The sequence below is a fragment of the Pongo abelii genome, chromosome 14 (genome assembly GCF_028885655.2).
Source record: "Pongo abelii isolate AG06213 chromosome 14, NHGRI_mPonAbe1-v2.0_pri, whole genome shotgun sequence".
In the NCBI taxonomy this organism is placed as follows: domain Eukaryota; kingdom Metazoa; phylum Chordata; class Mammalia; order Primates; family Hominidae; genus Pongo; species Pongo abelii.
Genome location: NC_071999.2, coordinates 52,201,144 through 52,218,582, shown reverse-complemented (window position 1 = coordinate 52,218,582; position 17,439 = coordinate 52,201,144). Strand labels below are relative to the sequence as shown.

At 39.5% G+C, this 17,439-nt stretch overlaps 1 long non-coding RNA gene across 1 annotated transcript in view; it reads right to left on the bottom strand.

Annotated features, from left to right (window-relative positions):
* Nucleotides 1-688: 688 nt before the first annotated feature.
* LOC129049526 (uncharacterized) overlaps nucleotides 689-17,439 on the bottom strand; it is a 116,229-nt gene continuing 99,478 nt past the window's right edge. The window contains exon 3 of the long non-coding RNA XR_008512669.2: nucleotides 689-844. This is a non-coding gene — a long non-coding RNA (uncharacterized LOC129049526). The remainder of the gene's footprint in view (nucleotides 845-17,439) is intronic.

The window sequence follows — 17,439 nt, the reverse complement described above, 5'->3', positions numbered from 1 at the left end:
TTCCCACCAGCAGTGCAGAAGTGTTCCCTGATCACTGCATCCACACCAACATCTGCTGTTTTTAGATTCTTTGATTATGGCCATTCTTACAGGAGGAAGGTAGTATCACACTGTGGTTTTGATTTGCATTTCCCTGATCATTAGTGATGTTGAGCATTTTTCATATGTTTGTTGGCCATTTGTATATCTTCTTTTGAGAATTACCTGTTCATGTCCTTAGCCCACTTTTTGATGGGATTTTTTTTTCTTACTGATTTGTTTGAGTTCATTGTAGATTCTGGATATTAGTCTTTTGTCAGATGCATAGATTGTGAAGATTTTCTCCCACTGTATGGGTTGTCTGTTTACTCTCTTGACTGTTTCTTTTGCTGTGCAAAAGCTCTTTAGTTTAATTAGGTCCCAGCTATTTATCTTTGCTTTTATTTCCATTGCTTTTCGGTTTTTGGTAATGAAATCCTTGCCTAAACCAATGTCAAGAAGGGTTTTTCCAATGTTATCTTCTAGAATTTTTATAGTTTCAGGTCTTAGGTTTAAGTCCTTAATCCATCTTGAGTTGATTTTGTATAAGATGAGAGATGAGGATCCAGTTTCATTCTCCTACATGTGGCTAGTAATTACATGAATGAACATGGAGAACACTATGTTAAGTGAATAAGCCAGACACAGAAAGACAAATACTGCATGATCTCACTTATATATAAGAACAATAATTTATTTCTTTATGCAGTTCACCCCAAATGACAATGCTCTTCACTCTCTTCACCATGTTCTTTCTTCTCTCTGCTTCCTTGTTTATTTTGATCTTTGTTGCTATTGTTTTCCCTTTTTAGTTCCATTTTTCTTCCTGAAATTTGGAGCAAAGAAAAGAGCTGAAAGGGTTACAGAGACAGGGAGAAGGAAGGCTGATGAGCAGGAAGTAGCCTGTGGTTGAGTGTCTTCATTCTATATATCTATGTCCTTCTTCAAAAGTGGCCCTAGAGAGAACCGAAAGGAGGCAACCAGGGTTTCCAGCAGCTTCTTCCCTCACTCTTGCGGGGGAACATTGCCTGAAAAGACAGATGCCTCTTTCCTCATGAGGGAGCATTAGATTCTCTTTCTACCACCACCTAGACTTGTCCCTTAGGGGAAGAGGCTAATTTGATGGTGAGACTCGGAGAAAAGCCCGACAGTCATTGCACTGCAATAGATAAAGGGTGGGGCCAACTACATGAAGTCTCTGGCAGCAGTTCCTGTCACCACCTTTCTCATTCTCTGTCTTGAGTTCTTAGACTTTTGTTATTGGTTGAATAATGCCCTTTCCAAAGATTTCCAAATTTAAGTCCCCAGAATCTGAGAATCTTTTACTTTATGTGGCAAAAAAAGACTTTTCAAATGTGATTAAGTTAAAGATCTTGCCATGGGGAGATTAGCTTGGATTATCTGTGTGTGCCCAATGTAATTACAAGAGTGTTTTTTTTTGTTTTTGTTTTTTTTTTAGAGATGGAGTCTTGCTGTGTCACCCATGCTGGAGTGGAGTGGAGTGCAGTGGCACAATCTTGACTCACTGTATCCTCCACCTCCTGAGTTTAAGTGATTATCCTGCCTCAGCCTCCCGAGTAGCTGGGACTATAGGAATGTGCCACCATGTCTGGCTAACTTCTTTGTATTTTTAGTAGAGACAGAGTTTCACCATTTTGGCCAGGCTGGTCTCGAACTCCTGACCTCAAATGATCTGCCCGCCTCAGCCCCCCAAAGTGTTGGGATTACAAGTGTGAGCCACCGCGCCTGGCCCTTAAGGGTCTTTAGAAGAGTGAGGCAAGGGGATTGAAGTCCAAGAGGAGATGATATGATGATGGTAGCAGAGCGAGATGTGGAGCCAAGGAATGTGGGAAGCCCCATGAAGGAACCAGCTCTGCCAACACCTCGACTTTAGCCCACCCAGACTGATTTTAGACTTCTGACTTTTAGAATTATTAAATGAGAAATTTTTGTTTTTTAAAACCACTAAGTTGGTGGTAATTTGTTACAGTAACAATAGGAAACAAATCCAACCTTCAAGAGTCTAGGCTTAGCTGATTCTTTCAGGCAGGCCCTAATTAGTGAAGCCAATACAGCTCCAGTTCCATTACCTAAACTAGTGGGCAAGTCAAGACTGGGAGGCTTCTAAGTGTTGGGTAAAGGAAACCCCACTGCATACTGTACTCTGGCCATTCTGGAAAGCCTTTCTAAAGCTCATTCTTTCCCCTACTTTGTCCAGTTCTCTGTGTTTATTCTCTGTCTGTCAGAACTCTGAAGGCAAGAGGTGTATGGTGGGACTTGAGTAGTGAATCCTAATCTAGATCACTAACATCTTGTTTAAACTTGCTTTTGGACTCACCTTTATGAATTCAAGAACTAAAGGCCCCAGTTCCACTACTGCTCCCAGGCTTCCTCTCTCCAACTGCCTCAATCCTACTTTCACTTAACTCCATGATTCAACAACATAACTCAACACTATATGCATTTATGGAGTGCCTTCTAGGGGCCCTGCTATATAGTAAACATTATGTTGTTATTGGAAAATGTATATGATGTCATGTTGGTTTTTTCTTCAAGGAAACACTTTCTAAGAGGACAAGTTTTACATATACGCAGATAGGGAATGTGCAAAGTATCTCTGGCTGTGTTACAAAATGAATAGTACAGACTATAAATGCTTTGCATTTTGTTAGAACTTTATTTATGATTGTAGTATTGATTATTTTGTTACCTTAAATATTATTATTATTATTTTTTTGGTGAGACAGAGTCTCACTCTGTCACCCAGGCTGGAGTCTAATTATGCTAGCGCAGTTCACTGCAGCCTCTGCCTCCTGGGCTCAAGTGATCCCCCAACCTCAGTCTCCTGAGTAGCTGGGACTACAGGCACGTGCCTCCATGCCTAGCTATTTTTGTTTTTTTTTTTTTTTTGTAGAAATGGTGTTTCACCATGTTGCCCAAGCTGGTCTTGAACCCCAGAACTCAAACAATACACCTGCCTTGGCCTCCCAGAGTGGTGGGATGACAGCGTGACCCACAAGGCCTGGCCTACCTAAAAGATTTAAAACAGCTTGACTATGATCACAATAGTGCTTTAGAAGTTATAGAGTACATTCACATATACAGATGCTCCTCATCTTATGATGGGGTTATATTCTGATAAACCATTGTAAATGGAAAATATTGCTAAGTCAAAAATGCCTAACCTATCAAACATCATAGCCTACGTTAAACATGCTCAGAACATTTACCTTAGCCTACAGTTGGGCAAAATCACCTGGAAACATAGTAAATTTTAGGGTATGAATTGTTTCACGCTCATGACCATGGGGCTGTGGCTTGTGGGTTCTGCCCAGCACTGCAAAAACGTATCTTACACCTTTTGCACCATTGTAAAGTTGAAAAATCTGGATTCAAACCATTGTAAATCAAGGTTTGTCTGTTTATTATTTTCACAATTCTGTGAGACTGGCATTAAAAATCCCCATCTGACAGATAAAGACAACTCAAAGCTCTGAGATGTTTACTTGGTTTCCCAAAGTTTTAGATGTAATGGTGGATGGAGTCTACAGTAGAACTCAGACCCTCTGGAGAGGGCCCAGCTCTGTCTTTTCTCAATTACATGTTAGAAATTTCATATGACTCTTCCTGGCAATTTGGTAGTGAGGTTGGGACATCTTCTCCACAGAGTAGAACGTATTCACACCACAAGTCACCATCCTCCTTGTCTGAGTCACACAGCTTCTCATGGAAATTAGAAGGGACACAGGACTTGATCTACATGATCCTAATCCCTCTGGGAAGGCAATGATTGGGTTAAACAATTGGAATTTTGAACTATAATAATAAAGTAACAAAATCTGAGTAAACGTACACAATACTGAAAATCGATGCCAAATTCTCAAAACACTCTGAACATAAAAATAAAAAGTGCTGAAATAAAGACAAGCATGTCAAAACATAAACTTCAACTATTATTTAATTGACTGCCTTCTTATGTAATTAGGTCTCATGTACAGTACATCATGTTTTAAATATTATACACACAATGGAAAAAAGTCTCAAATTCCAGCCACTTACTTAATATGCACCTGAGGGAGATTTGCTGGCTACTTTTTTTCCCTATCCATGCATTTCTTCTGCACTGAAACCCCAGCAGCATCAGAAACAACCCCCTGTGGTCGGCAAGGGAACGTGAGCAGAACCTGGCCAATCACAGCTCTTTATTCATTCCTGTGATATAGTAATTGGTCCAAGAATGGACATGTGACCAATGAAGGGCCAATAAAAGTTTTTCTCTTTATATAAGCTCTTTGTGAAAGGATGCTCTCTTTAAGTTGCAGTTGATCAACTAAGAGGCAGCCAGACCACATCTTCCCAGGATCCTGGAGAAGCCTTCTGAGGAATGACGCCATGCAGGACAGGTAGGCAGAAGGCTGCTTGAAGAAGTGAGGAAAATCTTGGTGGTGTGAGGCCTTGTTCTAGTCCCTGCAGCAATTTCTTTGAACCTATGAACAACCTCAGAACAATCCCAGCCATTTATGCCAATAAGTTGTATCTTTTCCTCAAGGTGGTTTGTATTGGGAGGGAGAATAACCTGTCCACTCTGGGACAAAGAAAAAGTCATGTTCCCTCCTTAATTGTAGATAATCTGAGATGACAAATATTCAGACTTCAGGTGTGAGGAGTGGAGAGATTCCATCAGGTCTTTGAATCCATCAGGACTTTAAACATTAGGCCTCATCGTTTCCTCTTATTTGAGCTACAAGAGTTTTCTATTTGTTAGGAAGATAAGATTTTCCTAAACTGAGGAGCTGATGGACAGAAGTAAAATGTGATGTCGGTCGGGCGCGGTGGCTCCCACCTATAATCCCAGCACTTTGGGAGGCCGAGAAGGTTGGATCACGAGGTCAGGAGATCGAGACCATCCTGGCTAACACGGTGAAACCTCATCTCTGCTAAAAGTAAAAATACAAAAAATTATCCGGGTGTGGTGGCGGGTGCCTGTAGTCCCAGCTACTCAGGAGGCTGAGGCAGGAGAATGGCGTGAACCAGGAGGCGGAGCTTGCAGTAAGCCAAGATCACGCGCCACTGCACGCCAGCCTGGGTGACAGAGCAAGACTCCGTCTAAAAAAAAAAAAAGTAAAATGTGATGTCAGGAAAAGTAGGAATGGGGAAAACCTTATAGGAGACAAAGGAAAGAAGTGCTATTTAGAGTTTAATTCAACAGACTGAATTTTTCTAGACACTAGAGATTCAGTAGTTAGTAGTACATAACATAAAAAGTCACTACCATCAAATCCATTTTTAAAGTATCAGAAGTGATAAGTTCTGTAAAGAAACTTCCTTTGCTGTTGGTCGAGGAAGGACTGTCTAAAGAGGTTGTATTTAGGCTGACACCTGAAAGACAAGGAGACAGCTAGGTAAAAATCTTGAGAAAAGAGCATTCCTGGGAGAAGAAACAGCATGCAAAAGTCCTAAGGTGGGGGAAGTTTGGCATATTTTGAGAGCAAAGAGAAGGCTGGTGTAGCTGGAAGGGAGTAAAGTGTAGTACAGGGGTTTCTTCAGGCTCAGAACTGCTGACATTTTAGAGTAGATATTTTAAAGAGGTTGTAAATTTATCAATAATTGAAGATAGTATTAAATACCATGAATTAAGACAATTAACAGAAAAACAAGAAATGCATAGGGTCTATGAGCACAAAACGTTAATGCACTCTTCAAGGACAAAAGAAATCATGAACAAATGCAAAGATGGAAAGTATGGACTAGGAAGACACAGTATCGCAAAGACTCAAAAGAATGTAAATTCTCCAAAGTCAATCTGTAGCTTTAATATGATTTCAATATTAATACCAGTAGGATTTTATTCTTGCACCTGGACAAAGTAATTATCAATTCATATGAAAATATAAACAAGTCAAGGAAAGTAAAAAACATTCTGAAAAATAAGAGTAATGAAGAAGAACCAACCCTGTAAGATACTAAAACATATCATACAACCTAAATAATTATAGTATTGTGATACAGGCTCAAGAAGAGGCAATGTTGTAACAAAATAGAATCCACTTATATAAACAAATGCCAAGGGTAATTTAATAGAAAATAAAAGTGATATTTTAAATCAATGAGAAAAATATTAAGAATTAAATGATATTGGGGTAACTGGGTTAGCCATATAGAGAAATATAACTTAGATCTAAACCAGCACTTTATATAAGAATAAGTTCTCAATAGATCAATTATTTAAATATACATGTAAAAAATTCTTAAAACTATTAGGAAAATATAATAATAATGGAAGAATTATTTATAATCACAAAGTGTAGGAGACCTTTCTACTTAAAAACAATACCCTAAAGCCATAAAAGAAAAAAAATGAAAAAGTTGACTATATAAAAATTTTAAATAAATATTCATGGAAAAATCACTATGAAAAGATCAAAAGAAAACAGACAAACTCAGAAAATATATTTGCAGTCTTATTTCAAAAGGCTCATTTAACATATTAAGAGCTTCTGCCAATCGATAAAAGATCAACAATCCAGTAGAAAATTTGGTCATTTATATACCATTTCTCACTTTAATATTGAACCATCTGAATATATTACCTTTCAAAAGACATAATAAAACACAAAAGTAGAGATTTTTTCTGACTACTATTGTGTTATATCTTCAATAAGGACTATCACACTTAGATATGGAGTTGTATAAGTGAGTGTCTCTGTGGAAGCTGATAAATGTTGAGTTTCATAGCTGAGTTGACACAGTATGAATACTAGTGTATGCACAATATGCAAAATCGATCTGCGACCTGAAGAAGCTGTTCAAAGGCAGAGGTAATTGTTAAGAATGTAAACCTATTACACAACAACCTTTCCCCATCCTCACCTACAACTGTTAAATTGACAAAAATTTGAGGGAAAGTTTTAGACTTCTGGTAGGGGTGGGAGGAGCAAAACTAAATACTTAGGAAATCTTTGTTCTTAAGTGGTAGAGTAATCAGGTGACATTTCGGTTATTAAAGAATAAAGCAAAGAACTAGAAGTAAAAAAAAAAATCTAGATTCAAAATCAATCTGTGCTGGCTGATATGATGAATGGGCACAAAATCAAATGATAGGACTATCTGAATCTCCACAGTAACACAAGTATCTAGCACAGGGCCTGGAAGAGACAAAAGAGTCAATACTCATCCCTTCACTTACCTTTCTCATTTAGATATTGGTTTTGTTGACATGACTGTCTCACCCACATTAGGAACAATCTGAAACAAGTTTATTAGTTGCTATTTGATGGGGAAAAAATCACACGGCTTAAACAAAAGAAAGTAGTATTTCTCTCTAATGTTAAAAAAAAAAAAAAAAAAAGTTCAGATTTATGAGTCCTGGACTGGTAGGGATGCTCCATTTCTGTCACCAGGAAATCAGGTTCTTATCGTTCTGCTTACCATGTTAGAACATGGCTTCCATGTTCAAAGTCACTACATAGTTCCAGGCAGTTGCTGGAGCTCCAGCTATCAAATCCAGTCTTCACATAATTAGGAATGAAATAAGACAGGCACACAAAAAAAGTACATACTATGTGTGGCAGTTATTGATTTATTGCCTCTCAGCTCCACATCTACTCTTTGCTCTGCCTTTGTGATACAGCACTTGACCCTATAAACATTCTCCTTAGCCAGTTTACTCAATATTAGGCTTGTCCAAAAATGGCCATGGAGGATCACTGCAAATCTGCAGCAAAAACGGCTTTCCCTGATGGCTCCATGATACTGTTTTTGGTGTGTCCAGTAGCTGGCAGATTGGCATTTGAGTTGCCCATTAGTGCTCACTCCAGCAGCCCCCACAAACCCATGCAGGGCTGTGCCCTCCAGCAAATTCCTCCATCAACAGGCAGGCCACTTCTATGGGCCAGTTCTAGTTCACACCTTCCAGAAAAGTTCTTGGCCATAGCAGGCTGCCTGTTCCCGTGACAACTAAACCCTCTCCAACCAGGTACAAATCCCAGGGGTGAGAGTACAGCCTTCTTTAAATTCCTAGTTTCTTTATTGACCACTCTCAGATCTAAATGCAGTTTGTTTTGCTACTTTTGTATTCCTTATAATCCTCTTTTAACCATTTTAGTGATTAACTATTCCTTCCTGTTTAATGATCCTTTATATTAATTTTTCCCTGTTCAAATTAATGATATTGTTACTGTCTCCTGATGAGACCTTGGCTGATCAACTGTATGATTCTGTTTACATGAAATTCAAAATCAAGCAAAACAAATCCAACTTTTTCCTCTGGGAACGTTATTAACAGGGATAGTCATAAGGGAGGTTTCTGAGGTTCTGGAAATATTTTATATTTTAATCTGGGTAATGGTTTCCCAAGTATATATGCATGTGAAAATCCATTGACTCACATGATTAATGTTTGTGCACCTTCTCTATATAAATTATTATTTCTCAATCACAACAGTGAATAACAATGTATGTTGCAAGCTAGAAGAGGAGGTAAATAGATGATCAAAAAGAGAATCTTGTGTAGCTGAAACAACCCCTTTTAAGAAGTTCCCCAGTAGTATCACACTGCAGTTACATTTAATGCCACAGACGAATAAAATCCCATGGCCATAACTAGCTGCAAGAAGGGTTCAGTGGCAATATGCCTATCTAAAATTAGGGCTCTCTAAAGTAGGGATAAAGGAAAGAATGAATGCTGGTGTAGGCAACTAGCAATCTCTGCCACAATAGGTGTTATATTAAATTACCAAATATTTATTCAGTGATAGCCACAGTATTAAGGCCTGAGGATATAGCAATTAACTAAATCGACAGGGCTCTTGCTTTCATGGAAGTTATATTTTAACACTTGGCTCTTAGAAGACTATAAAAAAATGTTTGGCGGATAAGTAGGTGAATGATGAGGAAATGAGTGAATGGATAAGCAGTAAATAAATACACAAACATATAAATATCATTGTTTCAATGGGACTAAATCACTTAGGGAACTGCAAGCACAACTATAATCTTGAGAAGAATATATGCCCCACTAGGAAGATGTAAAGGGTGGGCACGGCTGATGTATCATACCAGAGAAGCTTAAGCTATAAGTCACCCCATAGAAGTGAATTATCAGTGGAGGACAGAGCTGTATTTCCTTTACTGATTCTAGATCAATGTGTCACCTTTTTCAGAGCCCAGTTGGAGTTTGAGATCTCCCAGATATATGGTTTAAAATATAATGATGAAGAAAGGCATCAGCTAAAAGGCACATAACCAAATTCCAGAGAAACACATGCTGCCCCTGAGTGGTAAGAAAGCATTTACAAACCAAAGGCTTCTCAGAAAACAGTTCACCTTGGCTGAGATTTTTTGAGCCTCAAGCTTGGGTTTTGCCACAGAAGGCTCTGTGCCTTTTTCAGGGTCTCTTGAGACACTTTTTGAATGCTTATCACTGCACAGCACATATACACAAATCTCCTTTAAAGCGCTGAATTGGAAAAGACCCACTACCTTCCTTGAGCGTAAGAAATGAAAACCAAAATGGGGATACCAGTAGAAAGGACAGAGTGGGGCTGGATTTTGAGGAACAAATGCTCACAGGATGATGAGAGGAGAAGAAAGAAAAAGCCTAAAGTAGGATTGTCATTTCAAATATCAGGAGTAGCCAGGCAGGGTGTCTCACACCTACAATCCTAGCATTTTGGGAGCCCCAGCCAGGAGAATCACTTCAGCCCAGGAGTTTATGACCAACCTAAGCAACATGGTGAAACCCATCTCTTCAAAAAATACAAAACTTAGCAGAGCATGGTAGTGCACACCTGTAGTCCCAGCTATTCAGGAGGCAGAGGTGGGAGGACTGCTTGAGCCCAGGAGGTTGAGGCTGCAGTGAGCCATGGTCATGCCATTACACTCTACCCTGGGCAACAGAGCAAGACCTTGTCTTGATTTTTAAAAAAATATATCAGAAGCACATAACTGAAGATAAAAGTCTGCGTAGGTGGGTATGTCAAAAGTGGTAGAATGGAAACACACAGATATTGGCTGTCATGTTCTTTTTACAATGGCACTGAAATCCTATATGGGGCCATTTTTCTAAATTAGACAGAGGATTTAATTACAAAAAATAGCCCAGGAGGACAGTGCTTCTGCATCTTAATTTTGTAGCTATGAGCGATGACCTCTCCAAACCCGTTTTGTCAACCATAAAATGGAGGATTGTAATACATAACGTGAGTGGCTGCCAAAACAATAATACAATTCCTTTGAGAAAAATTAAATATAATTAAATTTTATCTGCGAGATAGGTACCTATTCTTTAAAATAAAAGTTTAAAAATGAATCATAAATCATTGCCATTTCCTGCCTGGAAATCAGAAGTTCTAATAGGAGCTATTTAATAGGTGCCTGGCATGTAATTTTTATTCACACCAGACCTTCTGTACATTTAGTCAATTCATTTTATAATGAGATGGAAATGTTCCTGTGATAATACCCAACTGTAATGGAAGAGTTTGTAATAGGATGCTATGGTATACAGAATACGGAATCATGCTCTTATTTATTTATTCACTTTTTACATATACCCTGATTCATTCTTTAAAAAAAGAATTTGAGATTATTGCAGCAGAAACACAATAACATGATCAAATATAAATGAAAAAGGGCAAAGATAAATTAGAAGAATGGGTCATGACATTGAGAAAAATAAGAAATGTATTCTGTAAGGGATTACACAGTTGCTATAATTTATTTCTGAATTTGTTTCTGAACTTTCCTGAAACAAAGACAAAATGAAGAGATAGAGGGTTACGTAGCTTTTTTTGTCTAATGTGAAAAAATCATACAAAATTATCAGGAAGATGAGGAACCCAATAATTTGAATTGTGGACTAGGCATTATCTTCTTGGGTAAGGCATCCAGTGTTTCAGGGTATCTTTGACTCTTCACAAGATGACTGACCAGATGATTGAGTTTTAACTAATTTTGTGAGTGGAAGTGATATGTGCTCCTTTCAGATCAAAACTGTCCATGAGTGACCTCCTCTGCATTCTCGCATTACCAGCTACTAATTAATTCTCAGAGTTTCTTGGGTTGCATTAGGTTGTAAGCAGACTCTGAAATGGAGGTTAGACTCTGAGCTAGATTTTTATTAGGGAGTGTGTTGGGATAAATACCCATGGGAGGGAGAGGAAAAGCAGGATTGGGCAGAGGAACAAGTCGGGCTGTGAAGCAGACCTGATGAGAGGCTTGGATACCCCATGGGCACTCAAGAGCTAAAACAGCCCGTCGAAGCTGAGCTTACTAGTCTCTAGTTGTGGGCCACTCTAGAAGGTGACCACACGTATGGCAGCTCTCTATAGTAGAGGCAATCCTGAAAGGAGATGACATCTGAAGGCATGCCCTACAGCTGGGGCAGCAAGTATTTTTTGGAAGGGTGATGAGGTGGTGAATCTTTGTATCCACACCCGGGGCAATCTTGAAAGTCAAAAGCTAAGCATGGCCAAGTCCAGCACACAACCCCCACCCTCTACTCCGTTGCATTGAACCACTGAAATTTTAAGGATTGGCTGGAACAGCAGCTAGTATTGTGTTATGTAACACACACAGACACAATCTTTAGGACATGCTCAGCACTTGAATGAAAGACCACCTCTGTAGTGAATTGGTAAGAGAATGCATAGTTCTACTTTGTTAAATTGAGTGTTAGCGTAGAGCCTAATCAGAGCTGTGAAGTTGACAAAAATTGTCTCCATGCCACAACCTTTATGCTTTCAACCTTTATTCTGTGACTTTCCCACCTTTCCATAATTTCCAGTATTAGCCCCTCCCCAACTTATTTCATAAATTTATATCCTTATGCTCTTCACACTTGCTGTCTTGAAAAAGAGAGCCTGGTATTATCTTCATAAACTCAGCACTACTTCTAATAAAAGTTACAATTTTTTTCTAGAAAAAATGGATTTTGAATCCCAGAAATGAAGGGATGTAAAACTGCAAGTAATGTGGAATTTCACACATATGCTGAGGGAGGTGGAGGAAATCTGAGGATATGAAGAATCCGATCAATTTACCAGAAGGGTATACACTGTCTTGTAAGAGCAGCCCCCTTTTCAACTACATAACTCCAAGCCTGTGTCCTCTCTGGTCTCAGGCTACACCACACTAGGAATTAAAATGTGGCCAATTCATAATACTTATCCATGATTTGCTCATTCTTAGCCACAGCTCGTATCACGCTTCCCGTATCTCAGAAAATTCTCTCTGGGAATCTCTGAAGAGTCATGTAGGAATTCTCAAGTGATCTTTTCATACTCTTCTGCTTTAATCTCATCACTGAAGTTCATTGCCCAAGAACCCACCTGGTGCGTGCATGTCTCATGGCTACAGCCCCAGTGTCACCATGTAATCTGGTGTTCTTGGCAAAGATGCTGTCTTTAGGAGCTATCCAAGTGCCTCGAGGTGTCAGTGTGAAGCAAACAATCAGAATCATCTCTAGTTTGGAGCTGCTGCTCCATATGGAAGGAATGAGAAAGCCTCCCCAATTCTCAGGTTCTTGAGTGAACACTGCTGTTTTACCCTCCTATCCAGAAGAATCCCTGTAAAAATAGTGCCTTATGAGAAATACAGCCCCTCTTTCCATAGATTTCAGTTCTTAGTTCTTAGAATTGAATCAGCTAGACTTGGCTGGGCTGGGCCAAGAAGGGGACCCTATCAACTGTGAGATGGAGACCCAGGAAGGGGACCCACTCCAAGCTCTTTTGTTAGCAGAGGAGAAAGCTCTCTAACCCTCCTTTCACTAAAAACCCTCATTCAGATCATGCCACTGCACTCCAGCCTGGCAGACAGAGTGAGACTCCGTCTCAAAAAAAACAAAAAAACCCTCATTCAAATGGACTCCTGGCAGCAGCCCTGCTAGTTGATGTACAGTCATATCTAAATCCCAGTTAAGGGTTAAGTTGTGACTTCTATTACATACAAAAGTAAATTTAAGAAACAGGGTAGTAATATGAACAGCATTACACATATACTAATGACTAACATTTATTGAGGCTATGTACTAATCACTCTAAGTACTTCTTCAGCATTTTCTGATTTAAACACTATCAAACTCTGCAAAAGATATTATTCTTTTTCTACATTATAAAAAAGGAAACTAAGGTAGACAGAGTTAAACAACTGTCCAAGTTAACACATTTAGGAATTTGCTGAGCCTGGATATGAAACCTAAATATGAAGCTCACAGCCACTGTCCTCTGCACATGGTCACCAGGGACTGACCTTCAAGTTGCATGCCCTGCTGAGTGCTCTTTTATTATATGTGGCTAGGCAGAATCTACAGCTCTTGGATAACCCTTTTGATCCTGTACAATTTTAAACAGATATGAAAAAGACCACTTGAAGCCAAGGTAATAATAAGGAATTCTACCAAGGACAGAATTTTTTCTGGGTAGGCAACTGTGTGATTAGAGGCACCCCTATCCACTCACTCTCTTCACAGAGTCTAAACATCTTTTAGTCTCAAAGTCTCTTGAATCTGAGACCCTCATACAAAGGACAGCTAACTACATAACAAGGATTCTGTTTTTGAGGGATACCAGGAGATACTAAGATGGGAAAATACATGGGAAAGGTCAGGTAACCAAAAGACAGGGAGTGTCCAAAATAGGGTGTATTGTCTAGCCCAAGGTAAGCCCTGATCCTGCACTCATACAGGTGTGTGCTGCTGTTCACACTCTTGGGGCTTACCAAAGTCAGTTGCTTCTTTTCAATTCCCATGCTATTGTCGTCCCTGCAGTATTTGACACCCCCTTTTCCTTTACTCTTTTTCCCACAACTCCCTTAATATTAGAGTGCTAGTCAGCTTTTGTTGCAGCTACAAACAACCCCCAAATCAATGGCTTTCAAAACCCAATATTTATTTCTTGTTCACATTGCATGGGACCTGCAGATTGGCTGTAGCCTTGGCAGGGATCCATGTGTCTTCTCATCTTGGAACCCATGATGAAGGATCAGCCACCATCTGGCCCATCCTGTCTGTTGTCACAGTGGATGATAGGAACAAAAGAAACAGAGACACTGCATGCACAACAATTAAAGCTTCTGCTCAGATATGGTGTGTGTCATGACTGGTAAGCATCTGTTGGCTTAAGTGAGTACACTTCCTCTTCAGGGGTGTGGAGATGGGCATGAGCAGAATGAATGATGGGAAAATTATAGGATGAGCAATAACTGGGTCTCCTCCAATTTCTCTGACTGTGCCTGAGTCACAGAAGCTGGTTCTTCTCTGTCTGAGCCTCTCAAAATGCTGCATGCTCTCAAGTTCTGTCCTTGCTGCCTTTTCCTCTCCCTCTGCCTGTTTTCCTGAGTCCAGCCTGTCCATATCCGTGGTATCAGCTGCCAGTATCTCTGCATCTACATCTTTAGTTCTACTTCTCTCCTTGACTTTAGGCCCACTTTCCCTATATATTGAATACTTCTATCTAAATATCTTTCCAATACCACAAACTGAAGTTATACAAAAACTAACTTATTATCTGAATGTCCTGAATTGCCTATTACCACCTCATGAATACAAATTATTGACTGTTCTTTTTCCTTCTCTCCCTAAATCCAGTCATCACAATAGCCTCATTTGTTTTCCCCACCACCCCCCGCATCCCTGCCGTTCCAGTCCCTGCACACCCTTATTGTCCTGTCAGTAGTAAGCCACTTATAGTGGGCTTCCAATTTGTCTCTCCTTCCTCAGATTCTTCCAGTTTAAATTCCTACTCCATACACCTGTCAAAGTGATCATCTTAAAGCATGACATAATCATAGTACTCCCAGTTGGTGTTCCTTTGGCCACCCTCTGTCAGGGTGTCCACAGGAGTCCACACAGGTGCCTCACAGACCAACAAGGAGGAAAGGGTGGAAATTTATTCTCTCCTGTCTCTTAGTTTAGCCAAAGAAGCTCCAGTATAGTTAGACACCCTGTGCATGATTTGAATAAAGGGGTCTCGAAATATCAAGCCAATAGACAAACATAAATACTTTGACAATTCCTCACCTGCAGAATATAAAAAAAAAAAATCTTAAAGGTGTACACTTCAAAGTCAGGCTTCAGTCTCCTTCTCTAGCCTCACCTTCCACCACGTTCTCCACCAATCCCATCTCATACACACACCATCCCTGCCAGGACACCAGCCACACTTTAGACACTCAGTGTAGTTCTCTTGGCTGGAAGCGTCCTTCCCTTGGTTCCTTTAATTCCATCCACCAAGATGACTTTTACTCATTCACCCTTTTAGACATCTAGTTTACACCTTCTTTTCTCTCTTGAATGTCCAGTATCTCTCTTTCAGCAGTTGACCACCTTGCATTATATTTCACTGGGAAAATGTAAATATAAAAAAGGGATTCCACACACTACCATCCCAACATCTACCTACCTACCTGCACCTATACCCATGTGCTTGCCTTCTGTTCTGTTTGTGTTGGTACCAGTTTGTGCTCCTAAGGCCAGCTCCTCCAGCTGTGTACCTGATCCCACCTCCTCTCACTTCATCAAAAGCATCTTCTTCAGCAATTACCCTCACTCTCCTAGATTATCACAGTTTCTTCTCTGCTCTATCATGTCCATTGAGACACAAATATAGTACAATTTCTGCCAGCTTTACAAGTCCATCTCTAGTCCCAGGCCTCCCATGACCATTATCTTTCAACACAAAACTCTGTAGAAGAGTCTCCTAATTCACTATCTCCTCACTCCCTCTTCCATTATCACTTAAGCTACTGCGAGAATTCTTTTCTCACTTATCTCCAAACTACTCTGTCAATCACTCCAAACTACTCTATCAATCACCAAGACTTTCACCTTGCAAAATCCAACAGTAGTTCATATCCCTCATGTTACTTGACCTGTTAACAACACTTACATTGATAACTTCTTCCTGTTGAAACATTTCTCACTTGCCTTCTGGCACATTATTCTCCTGCTCCTACAGGATTAGCCCCTCTTTCTAAGTCTCTTTTATGGATTCTTCCTCATTTTTCTGATATGTAAGTGTGTGGTGTGCCCAAACTGTCCTAGGTGATTGCATCTGATCTCACAGTTTTGAATTACACTTTTCAGCATCAAAGATGTTTATAATAGCCTTCAAGGCCCAACATGATCTGGCTCCCATTGCCTTTCTAAGATCTAACACTCCCCTAGATCTTCTGCCCCAGTTTTCCCCAGAAGAATCTTCAGTATTCCTTGAAGATGGCATTCGGCTCTCCCCTTAGGGCCTTTGGGCTTGTTGCTTCCTCAGTCTTAAAGGTCTTTCTCCATATGCATATGGTGCACTTTTTTTCCCAGTCTATGATCAAATATTGTCTTATCATGATGCTTTCCCTGAACACCCAATGTAAAATAGCAATAATCCCCCTACAATCCAGCATTCAGTTCATCATTTTTTTGTTCTATTTTGGTCCTTTCTATTGCATTAATCAATTTCTGACACATTATATGTATTTATTAGTTGCATATTTGTTAATCATCTTGTCTCCCTCCTTGAGGGCAGGGGATACATCTATTTTGTAACTCCTTTATACCGAGCTCCATGAATGGTGCTGGACATGTGAAATATTTTTTACATAAATGAACAAATAATACATTCTTTTTCTTCTTAAACATTCTTGAGTAGATTCTGATTTATTCTACAGTACAGGATGGTAAAGGCTGCTACTCTCCTGGAAACTTATACAGCCTAGAAATGCAAGCTGCCAGTTTCTAGGCCTGCCTTTGATTGTTTGAGGTCCTATCTGACCCCATCCTTAAGCTAATTTTATTACAGCTATTTCTAGATATTTTATTTAAAACAAGTGCCCTGAGATCTCTAAAGGGTGAGGAACATTTTTTCAATAATGAATAAATACTTAATGTTTCCAAAGAATCTACATGGATTTAACTGAAACTCTTTTAAATAAAAAATAATAATTGAAATCAAAGCTATATAGTTGACTTTCAAAAGTTAAAGTTTTATTGCTGATCTCTATGGTGTTATTGCTGATCTCTATGGTGTTTGAGCTTTGGGCCACCTTTCAGAGAAATCTCACTGATCTCTTAAAGAAGGAAAGTTGGAGCCCAAAAGGATCATCTAGATATCTTTGGTACAGGGCTCATTTATAAAGTTCTGAGCACAACTCAACCTGTCCAACAAGGCAAGTAGTGAGGCTAATTTTCTAGAAAGATGCTTGGAGTGACCTCTTGTCCATTCTCTTTTACTGCTGTCCAGCTTGCCTTTGAGTATAATGTCCTTTTGGTTCCCTACTATACGGTCTATGTCTAGGATTTAGCATTCCCTCCTCCCCCCTTAGAATATGTACAGTTCCCTCTAAACTGTCCAATAGAATAGCCACTACTCACCTGTGGCTACTTAAATTAAAATTAACTAAAAGAAAATAAGATTTAATATTCTGGTTTTCATTTGC